Source organism: Ovis canadensis, chromosome 14 (assembly GCF_042477335.2).
Source record: "Ovis canadensis isolate MfBH-ARS-UI-01 breed Bighorn chromosome 14, ARS-UI_OviCan_v2, whole genome shotgun sequence".
In the NCBI taxonomy this organism is placed as follows: Eukaryota; Metazoa; Chordata; class Mammalia; order Artiodactyla; family Bovidae; genus Ovis; species Ovis canadensis.
In genome coordinates, this window is record NC_091258.1 from 13000666 (window position 1) to 13007348 (window position 6683).

Sequence of the window (6683 nt, forward strand, 5' to 3'; positions counted from 1 at the left end):
TTTCCGGGTGGGGCCCACGTGATTTCCCCGTGGGGCCCACGTGATTTCCGGGTGGGGCCCACGTGATTTCCGGGTGGGGCCCACGTGATTTCCGGGTGGGGCCCACGTGATTTCCCCCTGGGGCCCACGTGATTTCCGGGTGGGGCCCACTTGATTTCCGGGTGTGGCCCACGTGATTTCCGGGTGGGGCCCACGTGATTTCCGGGTGGGGCCCACGTGATTTCCGGGTGGGGCCCACGTGATTTCCGGCTGGGGCCCACGTGATTTCCGGGTGGGGCCCACGTGATTTCCGGGTGGGGCCCACGTGATTTCCGGGTGGGGCCCACGTGATTTCCGGGTGGGGCCCACGTGATTTCCCCGTGGGGCCCACGTGATTTCCGGGTGGGGCCCACGTGATTTTCGGGTGGGGCCCACGTGATTTCTGGGTGGGGCCCACGTGATTTTCGGGTGGGGCCCACGTGATTTCCGGGTGGGGCCCACGTGATTTCCGGGTGGGGCCCACGTGATTTCCGGGTGGGGCCCACGTGATTTCCGGGTGGGGCCCACGTGATTTCCCCGTGGGGCCCACGTGATTTCCGGGTGGGGCCCACGTGATTTCCGGGTGGGGCCCACGTGATTTCCCCGTGGGGCCCACGTGATTTCCGGGTGGGGCCCACGTGATTTCCGGGTGGGGCCCACGTGATTTCCGGGTGGGGCCCACGTGATTTCCGGGTGGGGCCCACGTGATTTCCCCGTGGGGCCCACGTGATTTCCCCGTGGGGCCCACGTGATTTTCGGGTGGGTCCCACGTGATTTCCCCGTGGGGCCCACGTGATTTCCGGGTGGGGCCCACGTGATTTCCGGGTGGGGCCCACGTGATTTCCGGGTGGGGCCCACGTGATTTCCGGGTGGGGCCCACGTGATTTCCGGGTGGGGCCCACGTGATGTCCGGGTGGGGCCCACGTGATTTCCGGGTGGGGCCCACGTGATTTCCGGGTGGGGCCCACGTGATTTCCCCGTGGGGCAAACATGATTTCCGGGTGGGGCCCACGTGATTTCCGGGTGGGGCCCACGTGATCTCCGGGTGGGGCCCACGTGATTTCCCCGTGGGGCCCACGTGATTTCCGGCTGGGGCCCACGTGATTTCCCCGTGGGGCCCACGTGATTTCCGGGTGGGGCCCACGTGATTTCCGGGTGGGGCCCACTTGATTTCCGGGTGGGGCCCACGTGATTTCCGGGTGGGGCCCACGTGATTTCCGGGTGGGGCCCACGTGATTTCCGGGTGGGGCCCACGTGATTTCCCCGTGGGGCCCACGTGATTTCCCCGTGGGGCCCACGTGATTTCCGGGTGGGGCCCACGTGATTTCCGGGTGGGGCCCACGTGATTTCCCCGTGGGTTCCACGTGATTTCCGGGTGGGGCCCACGTGATTTCCGGGTGGGGCCCACGTGATTTCCGGGTGGGGCCCACGTGATTTCCCCGTGGGGCCCACGTGATTTCCGGGTGGGGCCCACGTGATTTCCGGGTGGGGCCCACGTGATTGCCGGGTGGGGCCCACGTGATTTCCGGGTGGGGCCCACGTGATTTCCGGGTGGGGCCCACGTGATTTCCGGGTGGGGCCCACGTGATTTCCGGGTGGGGCCCACGTGATTTCCGGGTGGGGCCCACGTGATTTCCGGGTGGGGCCCACGTGATTTCCGGGTGGGGCCCACGTGATTTCCGGGTGGGGCCCACGTGATTTCCGGGTGGGGCCCACGTGATTTCGGGGTGGGGCCCACGTGATTTCCGGGTGGGGCCCACGTGATTTCCGGGTGGGGCCCACGTGATTTCCGGGTGGGGCCCACGTGATTTCCCCGTGGGGCCCACGTGATTTCCCCGTGGGGCCCACGTGATTTCCGGGTGGGGCCCACGTGATTTCCGGGTGGGGCCCACGTGATTTCCGGGTGGGGCCCACGTGATTTCCGGGTGGGGCCCACGTGATTTCCCCGTGGGGCCCACGTGATTTCCCCGTGGGGCCCACGTGATTTCCGGGTGGGGCCCACGTGATTTCCGGGTGGGGCCCACGTGATTTCCGGGTGGGGCCCACGTGATTTCCGGGTGGGGCCCACGTGATTTCCGGGTGGGGCCCACGTGATTTCCGGGTGGGGCCCACGTGATTTCTGGGTGGGGCCCACGTGATTTCCGGGTGGGGCCCACGTGATTTCCCGGTGGGGCCCACGTGATTTCCCCGTGGGGCCCACGTGATTTCCCCGTGGGGCCCACGTGATTTCCGGGTGGGGCCCACGTGATTTCCGGGTGGGGCCCACGTGATTTCCGGGTGGGGCCCACGTGATTTCCCCGTGGGGCCCACGTGATTTCCCCGTGGGGCCCACGTGATTTCCGGGTGGGGCCCACGTGATTTCCGGGTGGGGTCCACGTGATTTCCCCGTGGGGCCCACATGATTTCCGGGTGGGCCCCATGTGATTTCCGGGTGTGGCCCACGTGATTTCCCCGTGGGGCCCACGTGATTTCCGGGTGGGGCCCACGTGATTTCCCCGTGGGGCCCACGTGATTTCCGGGTGGGGCCCACGTGATTTCCGGGTGGGGCCCAAGTGATTTCCGGGTGGGGCCCACGTGATTTCCGGGTGGCGCCCACGTGATTTCCGGGTGGGGCCCACGTGATTTCCGGGTGGGGCCCACGTGATTTCCGGGTGGGCCCCACGTGATTTCCGGGTGGGGCCCACGTGATTTCCCCGTGGGGCCCACGTGATTTCCCCGTGGGGCCCACGTGATTTCCGGGTGGGGCCCACGTGATTTCCGGGTGGGGCCCACGTGATTTCCGGGTGGGGCCCACGTGATTTCCCCGTGGGGCCCACGTGATTTCCGGGTGGGGCCCACGTGATTTCCGGGTGGGGCCCACGTGATTTCCGGGTGGGGCCCACGTGATTTCCCCCTGGGGCCCACGTGATATCCCCGTGGGGCCCACTTGATTTCCGGGTGTGGCCCACGTGATTTCCGGGTGGGGCCCACGTGATTTCCGGGTGGGGCCCACGTGATTTCCGGGTGGGGCCCACGTGATTTCCGGCTGGGGCCCACGTGATTTCCGGGTGGGGCCCACGTGATTTCCGGGTGGGGCCCACGTGATTTCCGGGTGGGGCCCATGTGATTTCCGGGTGGGGCCCACGTGATTTCCGGGTGGAGCCCACGTGATTTCCCCGTGGGGCCCACGTGATTTCCGGGTGGTGCCCACGTGATTTCCGGGTGGGGCCCACGTGATTTCCGGGTGGGGCCCACGTGATTTCCGGGTGGGGCCCACGTGATTTCCCCGTGGGGCCCACGTGATTTCCCCGTGGGGCCCACGTGATTTCCGGGTGGGGCCCACGTGATTTCCGGGTGGGGCCCACGTGATTTCCGGGTGGGGCCCACGTGATTTCCGGCTGGGGCCCACGTGATTTCCGGGTGGGGCCCACGTGATTTCCGGGTGGGCCCCACGTGATTTCCGGGTGGGCCCCACGTGATTTCCGGGTGGGGCCACGTGATTTCCGGGTGGGGCCCACGTGATATCCGGGTGGGGCCCACGTGATTTCCGGGTGGGGCCCACGTGATTTCCGGGTGGGGCCACGTGATTTCCGGGTGGGCCCCATGTGATTTCCGGGTGGGCCCCACGTGATTTCCGGGTGGGGCCACGTGATTTCCGGGTGGGGCCCACGTGATTTCCGGGTGGGGCCCACGTGATATCCCCGTGGGGCCCACGTGATTTCCCCGTGGGGCCCACGTGATTTCCGGGTGGGGCCCACGTGATTTCCCTGTGGGGCCCACGTGATTTCCCCGTGGGGCCCACGTGATTTCCCCGTGGGGCCCACGTGATTTCCGGGTGGGGCCCACGTGATTTCCCCGTGGGGCCCACGTGATTTCCGGGTGGGGCCCACGTGATTTCCGGGTGGGGCCCACGTGATTTCCGGGTGGGGCCCACGTGATTTCCGGGTGGGGCCCACGTGATTTCCCCGTGGGGCCCACGTGATTTCTGGGTGGGGCCCACGTGATTTCCGGGTGGGGCCCACGTGATTTCCGGGTGGGGCCCACGTGATTTCCCCGTGGGGCCCACGTGATTTCCCCGTGGGGCCCACGTGATTTCCGGGTGGGGCCCACGTGATTTCCCCGTGGGGCCCACGTGATTGCCGGGTGGGGCCCACGTGATTTCCGGGTGGGGCCCACGTGATTTCCGAGTGGGGCCCACGTGATTTCCGGGTGGGGCCCACGTGATTTCCGGGTGGGGCCCACGTGATTTCCGGGTGGGGCCCACGTGATTTCCGGGTGGGGCCCACGTGATTTCCGGGTGGGGCCCACGTGATTTCCGGGTGGGGCCCACGTGATTTCCGGGTGGGGCCCACGTGATTTCCGGGTGAGGCCCACGTGATTTCCGTGTGGGGCCCACGTGATTTCCGGGTGGGGCCCACGTGATTACCCCGTGGGGCCCACGTGATTTCCGGGTGGGGCCCACGTGATTTCCGGGTGGGGCCCACGTGATTTCCGGGTGGGGCCCACGTGATTTCCGGGTGGGGCCCACGTGATTTCCGGGTGGGGCCCACGTGATTTCCGGGTGGGGCCCACGTGATTTCCGGGTGGGGCCCACGTGATTTCCCCGTGGGGCCCACGTGATTTCCGGGTGGGGCCCACGTGATTTCCGGGTGGGGCCCACGTGATTTCCGGGTGAGGCCCACGTGATTTCCGGGTGGGGCCCACGTGATTTCCGGGTGGGGCCCACGTGATTTCCCCGTGGGGCCCACGTGATTTCCGGGTGGGGCCCACGTGATTTTCGGGTGGGGCCCACGTGATTTCCGGGTGGGGCCCACGTGATTTCCGGGTGGGGCCCACGTGATTTCCGGGTGGGGCCCACGTGATTTCCGGGTGGGGCCCACGTGATTTCCGGGTGGGGCCCACGTGATTTCCGGGTGGGGCCCACGTGATTTCCCCGTGGGGCCCACGTGATTTCCGGGTGGGGCCCACGTGATTTCCCCGTGGGGCCCACGTGATTTCCGGGTGGGGCCCACGTGATTTCGGGTGGGGCCCACGTGATTTCCGGGTGGGGCCCACGTGATTTCCGGGTGGGGACCACGTGATTTCCCCGTGGGGCCCACGTGATTTCCGGGTGGGGCCCACGTGATTTCCCCGTGGGGCCCACGTGATTTCCGGGTGGGGCCCACGTGATTTCCGGGTGGGGCCCACGGGATTTCCGGGTGGGGCCCACGTGATTTCCCCATGGGGCCCACGTGATTTCCCCGTGGGGCCCACGTGATTTCCGGGTGGGGCCCACGTGATTTCCGGGTGGGGCCCACGTGATTTCCGGGTGGGGCCCACGTGATTTCCGGCTGGGGCCCACGTGATTTCCGGGTGGGGCCCACGTGATTTCCGGGTGGGGCCCACGTGATTTCCCCGTGGGGCCCACGTGATTTCCGGGTGGGGCCCACGTGATTTCCGGGTGGGGCCCACGTGATTTCCCCGTGGGGCCCACGTGATTTCCGGGTGGGGCCCACGTGATTTCCGGCTGGGGCCCACGTGATTTCCGGCTGGGGCCCACGTGATTTCCGGGTGGGGCCCACGTGATTTCCGGGTGGGGCCCACGTGATTTCAGGGTGGGGCCCACGTGATTTCCGGGTGGGGCCCACGTGATTTCCGGGTGGGGCCCACATGATTTCCGGGTGGGGCCCACGTGATTTCGGGGTGGGGCCCACGTGATTTCCGGGTGGGGCCCACGTGATTTCGGGGTGGGGCCCACGTGATTTCCGGGTGGGGCCCACGTGATTTCCGGGTGGGGCCCACGTGATTTCCGGGTGGGGCCCACGTGATTTCCGGGTGGGGCCCACGTGATTTCCGGGTGGGGCCCACGTGATTTCCCCGTGGGGCCCACTTGATTTCCGGGTGGGGCCCACGTGATTTCCCCGTGGGGCCCACGTGATTTACGGGTGGGGCCCACGTGATTTCCGGGTGGGGCCCACGTGATTTCCGTGTGGGGCCCACGTGATTTCCGGGTGGGGCCCACGTGATTTCCCCGTGGGGCCCACGTGATTTCCGGGTGGGGCCCACGTGATTTCCCCGTGGGGCCCACGTGATTTCCGGGTGGGGCCCACGTGATTTCCGGGTGAGGCCCACGTGATTTCCGGGTGGGGCCCACGTGATTTCCGGGTGGGGCCCACGTGATTTCCCCGTTGGGCCCACGTGATTTCCGGGTGGGGCCCACGTGATTTCCGGGTGGGGCCCACGTGATTTCCGGGTGGGGCCCACGTGATTTCCCCGTGGGGCCCACGTGATTTCCGGGTGGGGCCCACGTGATTTCCGGGTGGGGCCCACGTGATTTCCGGGTGGGGCCCACGTGATTTCCGGGTGGGGCCCACGTGATTTCCGGGTGGGGCCCACGTGATTTCCGGGTGGGGCCCACGCGATTTCCGGGTGGGGCCCACTTGATTTCCGGGGGGGGCCCACGTGATTTCCGGGTGGGGCCCACGTGATTTACGGGTGGGGCCCACGTGATTTCCGGGTGGGGCCCACGTGATTTCCCCGTGGGGCCCACGTGATTTCCGGGTGGGGCCCACGTGATTTCCGGGTGAGGCCCACGTGATTTCCGGTTGGGGCCCACGTGATTTCCCCTTGGGGCCCACGTGATTTCCGGGTGGGGCCCACGTGATTTCCGGGTGGGGCCCACGTGATTTCCGGGTGGGGCCCACGTG